The 16,240-nt window shown below is 33.1% G+C and overlaps 1 protein-coding gene across 34 annotated transcripts in view; it reads right to left on the bottom strand.

The window, feature by feature from the left end:
- NRXN1 (neurexin 1) overlaps positions 1 to 16,240 on the bottom strand; it is a 1,005,516-nt gene that overhangs the window by 124,421 nt on the left and 864,855 nt on the right. The gene's annotated exons all lie outside the window — the stretch shown is intronic.

Below are 16,240 nucleotides of genomic sequence, written 5' to 3' on the forward strand. Positions count from 1 at the left end.
TCAGAAAATAGGAATCCATATTCATCTCATTTAAGGAAACAACAGAGTCTGAATAGTTCTTGTATATTCCATATAAATTGGTTTATCAATCACTTGGACATCACAAGAGAATACATCTTGCATCATCCAAACATGCTATTGTAGGAAAAGGCTTTGACAAAAGTGACTTTGAGTGTCCTTCCATTTCATTTAAAGCTTAACATGTTAAAGCGAATAACAATTTGGAAAAAATTATATGTATGTTTTTATATACTCAAATATCTGCTTTTATATTAAACTATGCTAAAGAAGGCATGATAGCTTACGGAACAAATACAAGTCACAAATAGTGGTCTCTAATTATAGATCTAAACTACATTTGAGCCTTGCTTCTGAACAAAAAATTTTCTAATAGAAATACAGTTTAAATTGACCTTGAATAATGCTTGCAAATAGATAAGTGTTTTCTTGATCTATGAAGCACTTAGGAAGAATCTAGGCTGCCAACTCAGTGCTTAATCACATTTATTGCAAGAAGTTTTCTATTCCATGAAAATTAACTAACATGGAATTTGAGCTAAGACATTCTGGCAATAGCTCAGATGAAGACTTAAAAGTGAAAGAAACACGAAATGGTAGTAAAGTCCATAAGAAAAGACTGCAGCATTTTGCTAGGGAAGATAATAGATATACATTTTTCTCATATTTAGAATAATTAATAAGTGCTTTTTGACACTAGTGTTATTATACACTATACTTCTCAGAATAAGCCAACTATAATACTGGTCACACACTTTTAGAGAAATAGAAAAGAACTGTCATTTAGACCTTAGGAATTTGACCTCAATGTATATATGATTGAAAATATTTCATACATTACTATTTAATTTAAAATGTAAATATCAAAGTAGAGCCAAATGTGAAGTTTAATAAAAACATTTATATGTATTTCTCTGTATTATATAACACTGAAATGTTATAAAATAGTATTTTATCCTATGGGAATATGTTTTTGGAATATTGATAATTAAAAAAAAAACCACAAGGATATAAATTCCAAGCTTGTTTGTTTTTAAAAACTGTGCAGAATTTGTGTTTTTTATGTGTTTGTATACATATATATTTATTATCTTAGGGCTATATGATTATGGATGAATATATGTTCTTGGCTTATATGTGATTGATGTAATAAACATGTTTATGTGCATAATTTGATAAGCAAACAGGAAATATTTTTCAAAAACAAACCCTTAGCTGTATGGACTTTTTTGGTCAATCAACACCATTTCAATTTACACTGTTTTACCTCGCCTGATGACCTTATAATTAGGTGGCTCTTCACGCTGTTTTTCATGTTAGATTGTTCCCATCATCAGGAATAATTCATTATTCCTTTAGACAGCACCCAAATCCAGACCACAAATCACCTTTTGCTCAATTACTACTTCAGTATATTAATAGACCTCTCTGCATACTCTTAGCAATAAATATCACTGATGCTCTACATGTCAGCCAATGTTTAATCATGACACTTGTCTATCATAACCCTTTCCATTACCTTCAGGCTAAAATATCAAACCCCAAATGAGCTTCCACAATTAGGAATCTTCCTACCTCCCCTGCCCCATCTCATAGCTCAACTCTTCTATCTTGATGAGAATTCTTTCAATCCTTCTAAAGCTCTTTTTTTTCCTCTGGGCTTTAATATTTGTAGCTTCCATTATTTGAAATACTTTCTCACTGCCACTCCCATTCTCATCATGCATTAGTCAAACATGGCTCCTTGATGAAATCATCTTGGCAGGAGCATTATTTCCCCAGGAGGTCTTCCCTGATGTCCCCAAATTAGATTAGGTTACCTGAATATATGCTTTCCTAGCACCCTTTAGAAACAAGCACTGGCCTTGTTATTGCATACTCAATAAAATGTATTCCCTTTAAACTATAAAGTTCTATGAAGTCAGGTATTGTATAGTGTTTATTGCATTCTCAGTGCTTGCACAATACTTATCACATAGCCTTCCATGAAATATCTGTGGAATAAAGTAATAAAGAAAAACTTGTTTTTAATTCTGATAGCTTTTTTGGCACCATTATCTCATACTCACAGCTTAACATTAATAAGGGAAAAAGAGCAAATGCTTCTGCCCAGAGAATAGGCCATATGTGGCTAAGCTTCCCTCAGTACCGTACAAAGGAAGCATTGCATATTTAAATTATAATTTTATTTATTTAATGATTGTTTTTGATTTGAGCATTCAGTCAGCTCATTATTTGCTAAGTAATAACTGTCCCAAGACACAAAATAGGCAACCATAGTTATTATTAGTAATAGAAGGAAAAAGTCTAAATAAAACAGGTGAAAAATTTTGAAAGTTTCATATATTTTTTGAATGACTTTAAAAAAGAGTACATAAAAACACATGGGTGTGTATATATATAATATATATATGTGTATGTGTGTGTGTGTATACACACACACACACATACATACAATTTTCCTTCATACCTTTGATTAGTACTCACACAGTAATTAATAGGACTGATATGGCATGATTTAAGTCAACAATAACTTTTGAAGATCTTTGATGAATCTCAGTTAAAATAAGACATGAAATATACATTCCTAATAAATAACAAAGAGGTATTCTACCACCACCACCAAAGAGAAAATAGAGTACGCAGCAGAAATAGGTGTAAAAAGATGTGGTCATTCTTTAACAAAGGTAGTCACATGAATCAGGTTAAACAATTCCATAACCTATGAATGTCAGGTGCCTTCTAGTTCAGAAATCATTTTTTTTTTTAATCTGAAAGATGTTATTTTAAAATCAAAGGACAGACTTTATTCTTTGTTGGGTTAATGAATGGGAAATCAGAGGGTGCTTACTTCAACGCAATGTATGTTGACTTTTTTCCTCCCAATTCTTTGTCCTTCTACTAGAATAAAAACTAATGACTCTTCTTGTGATAATATTATGTATAAATACACTGTCAACCACATGAAGTCACATCTAAATAGAGTATAGTGACAATATCTTTTTAACAGATGATTCCCAAACTGCTCTACTATTGGGTATGAAATAGGTCATATTTTTTACGTTTGCCAGGAATGGGCCTAGATTTTGCCTCCGCTTCATGATTTTCATTAACAAGTTGCATATGGAAAGTAGTAATTGAGGTATATAGTTTAAGAATTTGCTCAAAATTATTTATTTCTTTACAAATTCATGGTGAAATATTATTTGTAAAATATCCAGTAATTTTATATGATTTTGTACATTTCATTTAATTACATCCGTAGTTTGATAAACTTCTAAACTTTACATGCAATATAACAACCCACTTGATTAGGAAAGGCCAAATATAATTTCTTATCACTTTTTTTTTTTTTTTTTTTTTTAGGAAAGGGTTAGGCTCTAATACAAAACATACTGGGATATAAAAATGATACATAAGGTTTTGTGGATGGTCAAAGGAAGTAGGCTAAGACTTATAGGAGAGATTAAAAACAAGTGGGATATATATGAAAAGTTAAGTCAAACCAAAGGTGAATCTTTGGGAGAAGTTATTTTCATCTTTAAGTTCCCTAAATCGGAAATAAGGATAAAGCAATAATTATCTACTTATAAAAGACCTGTTTATTTTGAAATTATTACAAGGTTTCAATAAGAATTTCAACTTCTTAGAAAGCATACAAATCGACTAGAGCAATCTCCTGAGAACATGAATTAGATTTATCAAAATGGAGCCTCTTACTAAATAGTCAAAAGACAATTTAGGTTCATACTTCCTTTACTCTAATAAATGTGGGACCAGGTTTTCCTTTAGATTTCTTTTTTCTCCAGTTAATTTTATTTGTGTTAAATACGTTGGTATCTCCACAAAAATGTCACCAATGACATACATGTATGTTGAAGGAATTTTAAAGCAATGAAACAGTTTGTAAAATATGGGTTTATTTTTTTTTGGAAAGCTAAAAGATTCGGTATTTTGGACGAGGTAGGCCCCCTATAGTAATACCATCACAACCAAATGATAGGTACAGGCTCTAATTGAAGTAGTCATTTAGGTATAAGGTACTAAATGTAGTGAATACTTCAAATGAGGTTTCGGAGATGAAGAATGAAAAGAAAAATCTGATCATTCAGACTTATAACATTCTTTATTTTGGTTGAATCCCAGATAGCTTAATTTTCTACCTAACTAATAATATTTAGTCACACTATAGTATATTAATTTTGTATGAACCAGTAGACTTAAAAGGAAACAAGAGTAATTTCAAAGAGTCCAGGTAAACAGCAAGGTGTACTAAAACACAAATCCTTCACTTGTAGTTAAATTTCGTGGTGAAACTCAGAAAACAAAGGGAAATAAAAGTATAATCATAATTTTAAGACTTGATCAGTAGAGACAAGCTCTATGAACTTCGCTAACATTTTCATAGCTCTTCACCCCTGATGTGTAATTGCTCCTCAGAAGTAAAAGTCTCAGTTTTCTATATGACACAGTAATACCCTTAGAAAAAAGTAAGGAAAAGTAATGCTATAAACCGACATTTTCCCAGAATAATATGAAAGTAAAAACAAAGATATTTGTCTTCAGGAATGCTTATTTCCTGTTTATAACATTGGGGAAGGCAACACGAAAGGATTCTGAAAAGCTCTATATACTTCCGAAAGGATTCTAGGAGTCTATTTTTAGAATTTTTGCTTTTAAATGAGAATATGGATGTGCCTAGGTTCATAACATAGTAAAAGTTTAATGTAGTCTAGTAAAATTACCATAGTTTTAAAAGCAGCATTATTACATAATTTCCAACTAAATGCTGTATGTATGATTGTTATACAAACCATAAAATACATTAATATCTAACTTGGTGAGTAATGTTCGAAGTAAATGTATTTTGAACACCGCTGACACTCTTCAAGGAACAAAGTTGTGAAAAATATAGCTATTCTAATGAAAATATTCATCATTTGTATTACATTATTTGCCATGTCATTAAGATGTATGTATAACAAATATATACATTTATTTGGCTCCTACCTACTTCTCTAGTTTCATCTTGAACTACTTATTTCTAACTCTTTAAATTCTAATCACTCTGCATTTCTTTCAATTCCTTTAATCAAGCTAATTCTCTTTGAAGATGCTATTCCCATTGCCTTACAAATTCTTGCATCTCTCTGTACTCCTCAACATTCTGGTCCCCACACATGCGCATGTGCATGCACACACACATGTCTGGGACTGGACACCTTATTTTTCTTTTAAATATTAGCTCATATGTTTCTCAAGGAAGTTTTCCCTGTGCCCTCTACCTCTGTACCAAATTAGCCTAAAGCCTTCCATTATGCATTCTTATAACACCTAGTATCTATAATCATGACAAAATGATTTCATGTAATTGATCCTAGATTATAGTTTCCTTTGCAAGCAGAAGCCACATCATCCAGTCCACATGTTCACTGGTGTGTGTGTGTGTGTGTGTGTGTGTGTGTGTGTGTGTGTGTAAAATAAAATATAAAACCTCAAGAAAATAGAAAAAATTATATATTGAGTGGCTTTTATGTTTTATGTATTGTTGCTACTTGCTTTGTCCTCATATTGATCCCAAACCATAAGTATCTTTTATTTTATAGATGGAAAAAAAAATGAGGCTCAAGGAGATAATATAACTAGTGCTGTGCTATGCCATGCATAATAGAGGAACTATTTGAAACCAAATATATTTGATTCAGAGCTGTTTCATGGAGTCATAAAAGCCCAACATCTTCCTTTTAATACTTATGGCACTCTTCTGTATGATGAAAAATGCCACGGTCTTGTCTATAAAGGTACTGCCTTATAAAGTTTGGGGTGAGACTGCTGTCTTGGGCACACAAAATCAATAACCTTCCCCAAATCTTTGGGAATTCATCAGGAGGATATTTTTATCATCTCTATTTTATAGATCAAGATAGTGAAGTAGAAGTAAGTAAAGTGATCAAAGTCTACTACAGTTGAGGTCTCAGGGAGGAGCAGTATTTCATTTTCTTCCTTTAATAGCCAAGCCTTGCCATGAACACTCACTTGAGATAGATATTCCAGGCAAGGATGACTTTATCTCTGACCTATAACACAAGCCTCAAGCATAATAATCTGTGAAGTTCACAGCCTTTTTGATACTGACCCTCTCCAGAGACAAGTTGGAAAAGGAGAGAGGGTCCTAGTCATGAGTCAAAAGACTACTACACTTCATTTTGCTTGGACTTCACATTTCCTTTTTTCTTCCTTGTCCATCTCTTATCTCTGTTTTTCCCTTTATATATCTCCAAAAATCCAGTTTTTTATGCCACTCCTTGATAACTCAATGAGTGCATACACATCTACCCTTCCTAGATATATCTCATGTCCCCAAAAGTCTTCACCTTCATTTTCTAGTTTTAATAATTAGATTCCTTATTTCTTTAGTATATCTTAGCTGAAACATTAGGAAAGCAATCTGACTCAATGAAGTCAATACATAAGCACTGACTTTTACCCTGAAAGCACTGTGCCACGCTACATCAATATATCACATAGATTCCACTGTGGAAGAGCTTACACTTTGGGGAGTAAAGGGACAAAGTGATGAAAGTCAAACGGAAGTTTAAGATAATAAATAACTTGGCATGAGCATACGATTAGCCACCATTTAAAATGTAGTTCACACAGAAGTTCAGAAAGGATAGTGGATTAGAAAAGACAAAGAGGATATGATAGAACACAAAGGATTTTACCTAGCTCACAATCTAAATTTTGTTGAAATGACAACTAGGTAAAAATGTACTATAATGTGGAGATTAATCCTCAAAAGGTTAATAATTACTCTAATTTCATAAAGCTATATACCCCTGCTTCTAATTTCTAAATAAATATATTTTCTAATAGGCTATATTTAGTCTCCAACTAATTACAAATATTAATAAAAATGGTTAAAATATTTATGCCATGCAAAGTGAAACGTAATATAACGCTAAAATTATTAAACAGAATGTGATGCAAGTTGGCAAGAATTTGAGGACAATACGTGAAAATGAAAATACTTAATTCAATATTAATGCTATATTTATCGATATTTCAATTTTTCTTATGCCCTTTCTTATAAAAAAAAAAGCAATTTTTACACGTTAAATGTAGTATCTTAATACAATACTATAGCAAGACTCAAGTGAGTCAGCCATTTAACTTGTAAAGCTGGAGAGAGCACAGACTGCTCAAGTAAGGCAATGCTCTGTTCATGAATAAGGCTTCAGATGACACCCTGGCTTCTTATGCAAAAGAGCAGGACTTTGTGTCCAGGTAAACAACATATTCCTGTGAGACTGCTGTGATGCTAGGAATGAAAGGCCATGGGCTGTCTACTACAGAGTTCAATAGTACTTTGGGGAAGAAATTAGAACCTTGGTGCATTTCTAATTGGCTTAAGAAATTTCTTCCTTCATGCCCCTCTATTATGCAGGACTACATTAAGACATAGTCCTCACTAGTGCCTATTAGCTACATATATTTAAAATTTTTATTTGGGATATTGTTCCTTCGAATTAGTTAAAAATAAAGGTGACTGTAAACTTTGGCTTTCAGTGCCTGTATGGAATAAACAGTGATTTACACATTCTTCTCTAAGCATTTTTTATGCTGTTGGGTTCCTAATTCAAAGAGACTGGAATATCATATCAAAAAACAGCAGCAAGAAATAAAAAGCAACAGGGACAAGCAGATAACAAAATATAGAAGTACTCTGATAAATTAAAGGTCATACTCTGTTATCACGCATACTAAAGAGTTCTTTGTGCTAGCTGTGTAGCTTTTAAGACAGAAGAATGGTTTAACAGCTGCAAAAACAGACAGGGCCACTGATAGACATCACTCAATAGCAAGAATGAAAAAAATGAAATGTAAGAGCAGCCCCACATTACCTTACTAATGGCATTTTGCCATTTTCCCGGATATAAGAATCTTAAGCATTTAAATCATAATGTCATAACATTTAAGCTTATTCACTCTAATAAAAACTTACATATATAGTCTCTAAGGCTTTCCCAGTTCTTGATTTCTAAAAATCAGAGAATTATATTGTATAGCTAGATTTTCTACCTCATCACACCAATCTTGACTTTTAATCTATTATAAATATTTAGACTGGTCTGTGGAAAAGGAAACAAGTAAATGTCTCATATACAGTCTGATATGGCTTGACCATGGTACTGAAAAAGTTCTTTATTCTACATTGAAGAAAAATAAGTCTGATTACTATTGCGTTCTAACCTCATTTTCAATGTACTTCAATCTCTCTCTTCCACTCATAACATAGAAAGATACTTTTTCAACTACAAAGCTGGAGTCTGTCAACCGCACACAAATTATTTAAGATTAAATGCTCTGTAAGTGCACTAGACAGGCTGAGATACAGCTGTTGGATCATTGCCATTCTTCTTCGATTGTATAAAATATAAAACCTCTGAAATAAAATAACTTTTTCTTTTGAAGACAAATAATATACTATGGATTTGAACTTAAAACCCTAAAATAACTCTCCTTCCCCCCACCCCCAAAATTTTGTTTTCTATGTCAGCAATTATTTCTTAGAAGAAAGTACCCATGTGCTTAGATTCATTGTGAAAAGAGACATTGTTGGTTAAGAAACTGGGCTCTTATTCTTGGGTTCAAATCATAGCTTCACAATGTGTAACACTGGATCATGTGCATAACATCTCTGAACCTAAGCTTTCTCATCTATAAAATAGGTATTTGTAAGAATAAGTGATTTAATAAATGTAAATTTCTTAACATGGTGGCTGGCACATAGTAAGCACTCAGTAAATATCAGTACTATACTTTAATTGTATCATTATTTATTATCTAGTATAATTTGCCTAATATGACATATGTAGGAATATACAGAACACAAAAATTATTTCTCACGTATCTGAATATAGGAAAGTAGGTGTGAAGAACAGTGAAAAATAAATCTATTTATCTTTCCCAGGACAAATAAAAGCCAGAAAACTAGACTTATCATAAGTGATGTCCAGACCCCCATAGGTATATTATCAAAATCACTGCATTTTCTCCCAAGCAAAGTCGGAATTATTCTCAAAGGTTTGTGTATGGCTACTTACTTGTAAGCCAATGAGAACAACTGAAAGGAGGTCATTAACTTGAGGATACCATACAAAAGAAAAAGCCAAAGGTACCTGCCATAAGAGCACATGGAATTCAGGGAACCACTATCTGTTCTGTGCAGCAGCATGGTGACAAAGTTTCTCCAGAAATAAGGATACTTTAGATATCATTGTCTCAAAATGACATTTTAATCTGTGTATTTGTGCTTAAAGAGATGCACTTCAAATAGCATGCCTTAAATACTATTCCCCCCCACCCCCATTAACGCTTAAAGCAAATAAGGGCCACAGAAACTAAACAGAAATGTATACTGCATGGCTTAAAGCTAGGCAATCCCATTATTTGTAAAATGATGGCCTCTAAGGTGGCCTCCAATGCTAATGACCCATGGTCCCAAGTTTAAGGTAGGGTTGTCAAGAAGGCATGCATTAAGCCATCTTGTTAGTAAATGCTGTATATGGGATTTTAGGAAGGAATTGATTTTAGAGGCATTATAAACAAAATATCATCACTGTTTCTAATTGCAAATATCTTTAAAAGGCAGTGAAATCTTTGACATAGCATATTCTGTTTTTCCTCTCCTTCTTTAAAAAATAAAGCTATCTCACAGTGCTTTGACAAATTTATGAATACTTTCAGTCATTATCTGTGGAGACCTTTATAATTAAGCCATTACATTTTTCTGATGTTTTAATGTTGCAAGCTTGTATTCTTTCTTCTTTCAACCATACAGACAGACACTTTTCTCACCATGTAGACATTTCTCTGGTTTTTCTCTACCCTCCCACTGCTCTGACAGCCATTACAGTAGAGTAAGGCAGGCAAAGGTTAGATTTTAGGAGATTTCAATCTTATAAAAAGTAGTTAAGAGGATGAGGGAGCACATTATGACACTCGAGAAGAGAAGAGGTTTGTCTTCTCTTCATTTTAAACTCTTAGCACTAGAGAGATAAAAGTGGACAATTTCAAGAGAGAATAAGTATTTCTTCAAATCAATGACTGCTCTTTGCAAACCCTTTTTGTCCATAATTGATCTAAGTAAAATCTTTCCTTGAGTCTCTCAAATGCCTATGTTCTGGGGAACTGCACTTTGGGGGTTATTTCTGGTTCAAGAGATTTACGCATGACAGTTCCCATCTAATCAAGTCTGACAAGAACAGACTTGAAAACCTGTAGATAGCCCAAGTGTAACTCCTAGCCTGCTATAGATCATCAGTTAAGATCCAGACATCCTAAAGAATGAAGTAGGTAAAGAGGAGAAATAGTTCATTACATCTCTCAGGCTAGGGCTACGAATTTCTCTACTGCCAACAGTATTTCCCCCTTAAACATAAGCCACCTGTGACTTCTAGTGCATCCCTAAATACAAAACAGAATGAAGAGCAAAACTACAAACATGTCCTATCAGGTTTAAACTGATGCTCCATTAGTCAGCACAACTGGAACTGAACCACTCACATGTTCCTCTCTGTCATTTTTACAACCCACTACATCTATAATCAGGCTGTGTCATTTTCAAATAGAAGGCTAAACTAATTGGTGGATACAACTCTGGCTTAATTAACACTTTAATTTTTTTCCTGAAGTCTTGAAATGCAATTGGTCTGTAATGAATTTAGTGAACATAAAGAGTTTGTTTATAAACTCCATATAATATCCTTCAAATATTTGAAGACACGTTATGGGCTGAATTGTATTCCCTTGAAATTCTTATCGTGAAGGTAACTCTAACCCCCAGTACTTCAGAATATGACTGCATTTGGAGATAAGTCCTTTCTTGAAGGAGATGGATGAACAAGTTAAAATGACTCCCTTATGGTGGACCCTAATCCAATCTAACTGTTGTTCTTACAAGAATAGGTAATGAGACCTGGACACACAAAAAGATAGTAGGGGTAAGCACACATAGACAAAAAACTATGTGAAAACTCAGAGAGAAGGCGGCCATCTGCAAGCCAATGAGATAGGCCTCTGAAGAAACCAGCACTGCTGAGACCTTGACCTTGAATTTCTAGTCTTCAGAACTGTAAAAAAATAAAATCCTGTTGTTTAAGCCACCTAGTCTTTGGCATTTTGTTATAGCAGCCCTAGAAAACTAATATAGAGATGAGTTAAAGCTGATTAAAATCATATATTATTGGTTTATTCACAGATCTTTGATATTAAGAAGATATGATAGCATTTTGTTGCTAATTGCCAAAAAGTCTAGGAATGAGTACTTTTTGTTTGTTTTAATAAGCTATTATGTTAATGTCAAAACTGTGCTAATTTTAATAATTAATTTTGGTTAAAAATTAAATTTTGTCCTTTTCTGGATTTGCTGCGTCATAATATCTACATAATTCTGATAGCACAGTTATAAAATAAACTTTAACTTACATTTTGCATTATTTAAGTTATAATAATAAAATTGATTTAGGCACGAAATATGGATATTTCAGAATAGTTCCATTATGTCTATAGAACAACTTTTGTAACAGGAACTATGTAATCTTTAAAGTTATTAAACAAAATTTCTTAAACTAAAAACAATTATGTGATACCACATCATTTTACTTTGTGGCCCCCGTGGCTTCATTAACACAGATGACTGCAGTACTATTAAAAGTTTAGTGTTAGATTTCTAATTTATTTTAAAAAGTTATCATGTAAAAAGCCAAGTGTATAAAAAAATCCCTACTTATATTAATGATTAAGGTAAAATTCTCTTATACTAATGTTTGCTTTAATTTAGAAACTATTGTGAGATCACAAAAAGTTTATTGTGCTCACTCCTAAAACTCCAAAAATAAATTCTAAGTCTTGAAGGATAAGTTTATATTATTCACACAGATATCTATTTTAGAAACTGTCCAAGTCTTTTTTAAATAAAAATGATTCTGTGAGACAGTAATTAGATTTTTTTTGAGGGGTGGTGGTGGTGATGGTGTGGCATTTGCTAGAGTCATGTCAATAACAAAATAAAATAGCAACTTCACTGTTAACTTGAACATTTATCATCGACTAAAAACTGGATGAGTGTCTTACTCCATTTTCTTTTTCTTTTGGTACTTATTGCCAAGGAATGATGCCAATTCCAAGCCCAGCTTCAATAAAGGGTACCTCTGCGAAGTCACCCTGCAGTAGGGGAAAGAGTCTCCACACTGAGGGCCTGGGGACACTGGAGGGTCTGGCAAATGGATGACTGCACCAATTTGGGCTAAAATAGAAAGACTTGAGCTTTATATGAATGTCATCATCCAAAGGTTCCTTATATTTCCTGAGAAATTAGACGGCAGTTTACCATTTCCACGTATTGCGCCAGATTTCAATAGATTTTGGTCTGCCTTTTGCTTGGGGAAACACTTGGTAGAAGAGATTGGGAAAGCTTCGTCTTTGCCCTTGGCTTCTGTTCTCTTCTAATGTTCCTGGGGCCTGCACCTTCAGGGAGAGCCTGACCTTCACTCTCAACACCCGTGTCTTTCTACCTCTACTTCCCATGCTGTAGCCTAAAAAAAACCTGGACTGCTATATCACTCCTACCTTAGCTTAGTACTTTAATCTCTACGCTTTAGCCAGAGGGGTTAAATAATGTGTTTTCTGCAAAACAACTAAGCTTCATGAGAGCAACAATGGTCTGATTTTGATCACCACTGTTTGCTCCGAATAGTGCCAGACACAAAGAAATATTTTTGAATGAATTACTGAATAAATAAATGAACTGTCTTAGGTAGCTGTCTCTTCTACTATCCTTTCTCTTCTGCCTTACCATACTGAATCTCTTTATTTTGAAATTTTTATCAGGCCTATCTCATGCTTCCAGCTTCTTCTTCATGATCCAGACTTACTGAGTCTATCTTCCATTCCCTCCCAACCCTCCTTTTTGCAGGTGAAAATAGGTAGCCACAGTGTTGGTTTCTTTTGTCAACAATACATCAGGAAAACAAAACCATTCCACAGAAAAAATTTATATATGGAGTCAATTCCCTTTATGAAATTTGATAACAATGATTCTCTGCTAGCTATAGGGATAAACAAGTCTAGTTTGGATAGAAAAGCTGGGAATCACAAAAGACACAAGACTACTAACCTTTTTAGGAAACCCTAGGGCATTCTAAATAGAAACATCACATAAAAGCTCTTAGACATAAGTGAGTGTACTGTAAGTTTAATATTTCAATTGAGAAATAGGCAAACATAAAGAAAGTGTATACTGTAATAGCTTGGTATTTAATGGAGTTTGTGCCAGAAGAGGACTATGTAATATAGGTTTTTGTTTGTTTGTTTTCCTTTAGCTGGCAATGTGGTACTAAAAAGAACTCTGACCTGGAAAAGCATAGGTAGGGTCCCAGGCCTGACATTAACGGTATATGCAACCATAGATACTTATTTGGCTAGTCTTTAAAACAAACAAACAAACAAACAAAGATTCTAGGTTGCCACATTTTTTAATTTGATGACTAAGATATTTTATCTAATAACTAAGAGATCACAATATAGCATAGTATCAGAATAGACAACTCTTTAAACACTTTACATTAACACATAATGTAGGTGAAAATTATAGTACATGTAGCACAGATGTTATATTTCTAAATGAAAATAATTTCCTTTTAATAGATCCAAGAGAGTTTCCAGTTTAAAATTTGTGAAATCTCGATTTTCTAAACACTTAAACTATAAGACTATTAAGATGTATGCATAGAGATAATCAAGCCTATTTGTTTTTGTGGAAGTTAGAAAAGCCCTGGTTCAAATCTCAGCAATGCACTCAAGGGTGTGTTACTGAATCTTTCCAAGACGTGTCACAGCTGTATAATGGGAACACCTTACGAGATCATTTTTAAGAATAAGATGTAATATGCATAAATCACCTAGGAAAGTGTCTGGTACATAATCAGTGTTAAATATATGATGGCTACTACTGTTTTCATAGATTACACAGAATCACAGACCTGTAGAAATTAAAAAGACTTTAGCTAGAATCTGGTCCAATTCTCAACCAACACAGGATGGGTTTGATTGCCTTGATAGATTGATCTCTTGAGCTCTACAGAATTAGCAAAGAGTCAGAAAGGTACCACAGCTCATTAGGAGTTGAAGTAAATTATCTCATAAGCTAGTCTTGTTCCTGTTATTTTCTTTTTAAAGGAAATAAAAAAACTAAAGAAAAAAACATTACGCATTATGGGCAAAAACAATGGACCCTCTAGTTTTGATTTGTTTTGGTTTGACTAAACATTGAAATATTCTAATTGTATTTTATCATTACATTTAGCTTTTCAAGTTAATGCCTTTTATGTATATTTAATACAAACAAATAACAGTAAAATTCAAAGTATGAAATTGAATTGACAAATGTAGTAAATAAACACCTGTAAACCTAGGTTTCTTATTGCAAGGGCAAAAAATCATAATACTTTAAAAAATATAAATCACAAAATCATATTTTCAAAAAAATTCCTATATGTGTAGAAACAAAAACAATTAAAATTGGAAAAATAAGATTCTGAACTATAAACTATCAGACTTGAGAGAAGGGCATTGAACTCTACTTCTCTCTTCATCCATATAAATTCTATTATCTCGACAGTCTACCTTAAGGAGCCACTGAAAAAGTGAGAGGCAGAAAGAGATATGATAAAAGCAATTTTAGGAAGATAAATATTTTAGCTGTACACTAAATGGATTAAAATAATAGGGACTGAAGAGGAACATAGATGGCTTATAGTTGACAACACGAAAAGAAGCTCCATTGTGATAAAGGCCTTACATCACTAGAATAATGGCAGCACAGAAAGAAAATGATGGAATCTGGGCATTTAGTGGAAACTTGGGCCTACTTTTGGACCCAATGGTTGCTTTGATGGAATAATGAGAAATATTTTGATTTATGAAGTTAATAAGGTGAATCATGTTATTCATAACATGAGTTAGATATTTACAGAGTAAAATGATTTGGGGAGTTATAATTTGGTTAGAGTTAGAATTTAGTTGCAATTAGGAATGCACAACTTTGTAGAAATGAAACTCAGCTGTGCTCATTGCTACCTATTCATTCAGAATGTATTAAAATTTAACAGGCACATACATCCAGCACTAGTTTCCCGAGTTCTGTCCAGGTCATCATCATTAATTTCACCTTTCTATCATAGATTCAGAAACTATGCTCAATTTCCCTTGAGAGCCCAGGGAATTCAAAATTTAAAACAAATGTGATGTCCCTAACTCTAGGACTATCTTGAAACTCCCCCCAAAAAACATTCTTCCATTATTGTAAAGAGATTCCTTGGAAACCCACTAATTCTGTAACAAAGGAATTCTGATCCTTCTTCCTTAATTATTCCCTCAGCTTTAATCACTAGGCTTGTTAAGTAATTAGGGTAAATACCCCATCAGAAAGCAAAAATCCATTTTTCGTGTGTGTGCTATTTTGGAATTTGTAACCACCTCTGTTCTTAGGTTCATTTTTTTCTCCTGCCTGGAATAGGCTCATTTTCACCAATATATCTCCATTTGTCCCAACCAGATCGGGCTCAGACTTAACTTCCTTTAAGCACTAAACATATCATTTCTCTCTTCATATTTCTTCCAGTTCTTGTATTTGTATTTTGTGCTATGTAATCTTATATTTCCCATAAAATTAATATTTTAATATTTTAATGATTGATTTATTTTTTCTCCAAAGTTACACCTGAAACTCTTATAGGACAAAGACAATGCTTTGTTTGCCTGTGTTTCCCCATCAAGTTTAGCACACTATAGGACAACCATGAAGTGGGTTTTAATGCAAGCCTATTGATGGATTACAAGAGCCCTTGAGGCATTAGCCTCCATTGGGGCCTTAAGTAAAATGTAGACCTTACTGTGTGAAAGAAATGGATAAGTCTAAGATTTGGGTTTGTTGTGAGCACTTTAAAGAATTTTATCCATTTTCTGATTTTTTCCCCCTTTCTGGTCGTTTACAATTTTTTTGATATTTTCTAATTTGGAATGAAATAAATATTTGAGAAATATATGTTTAGGTGGAAAATTTAAAAAAAAGAAAAAATATATAATTTCAATCAAAAATAAATACAATTTAAGATACATGCAACTGGATTAAGTAAAAGAGGAACTTAAGTAGAAGATT

This window comes from Rousettus aegyptiacus, unplaced genomic scaffold, assembly GCF_014176215.1.
Source record: "Rousettus aegyptiacus isolate mRouAeg1 unplaced genomic scaffold, mRouAeg1.p scaffold_m13_p_7, whole genome shotgun sequence".
Taxonomy (NCBI): domain Eukaryota; kingdom Metazoa; phylum Chordata; class Mammalia; order Chiroptera; family Pteropodidae; genus Rousettus; species Rousettus aegyptiacus.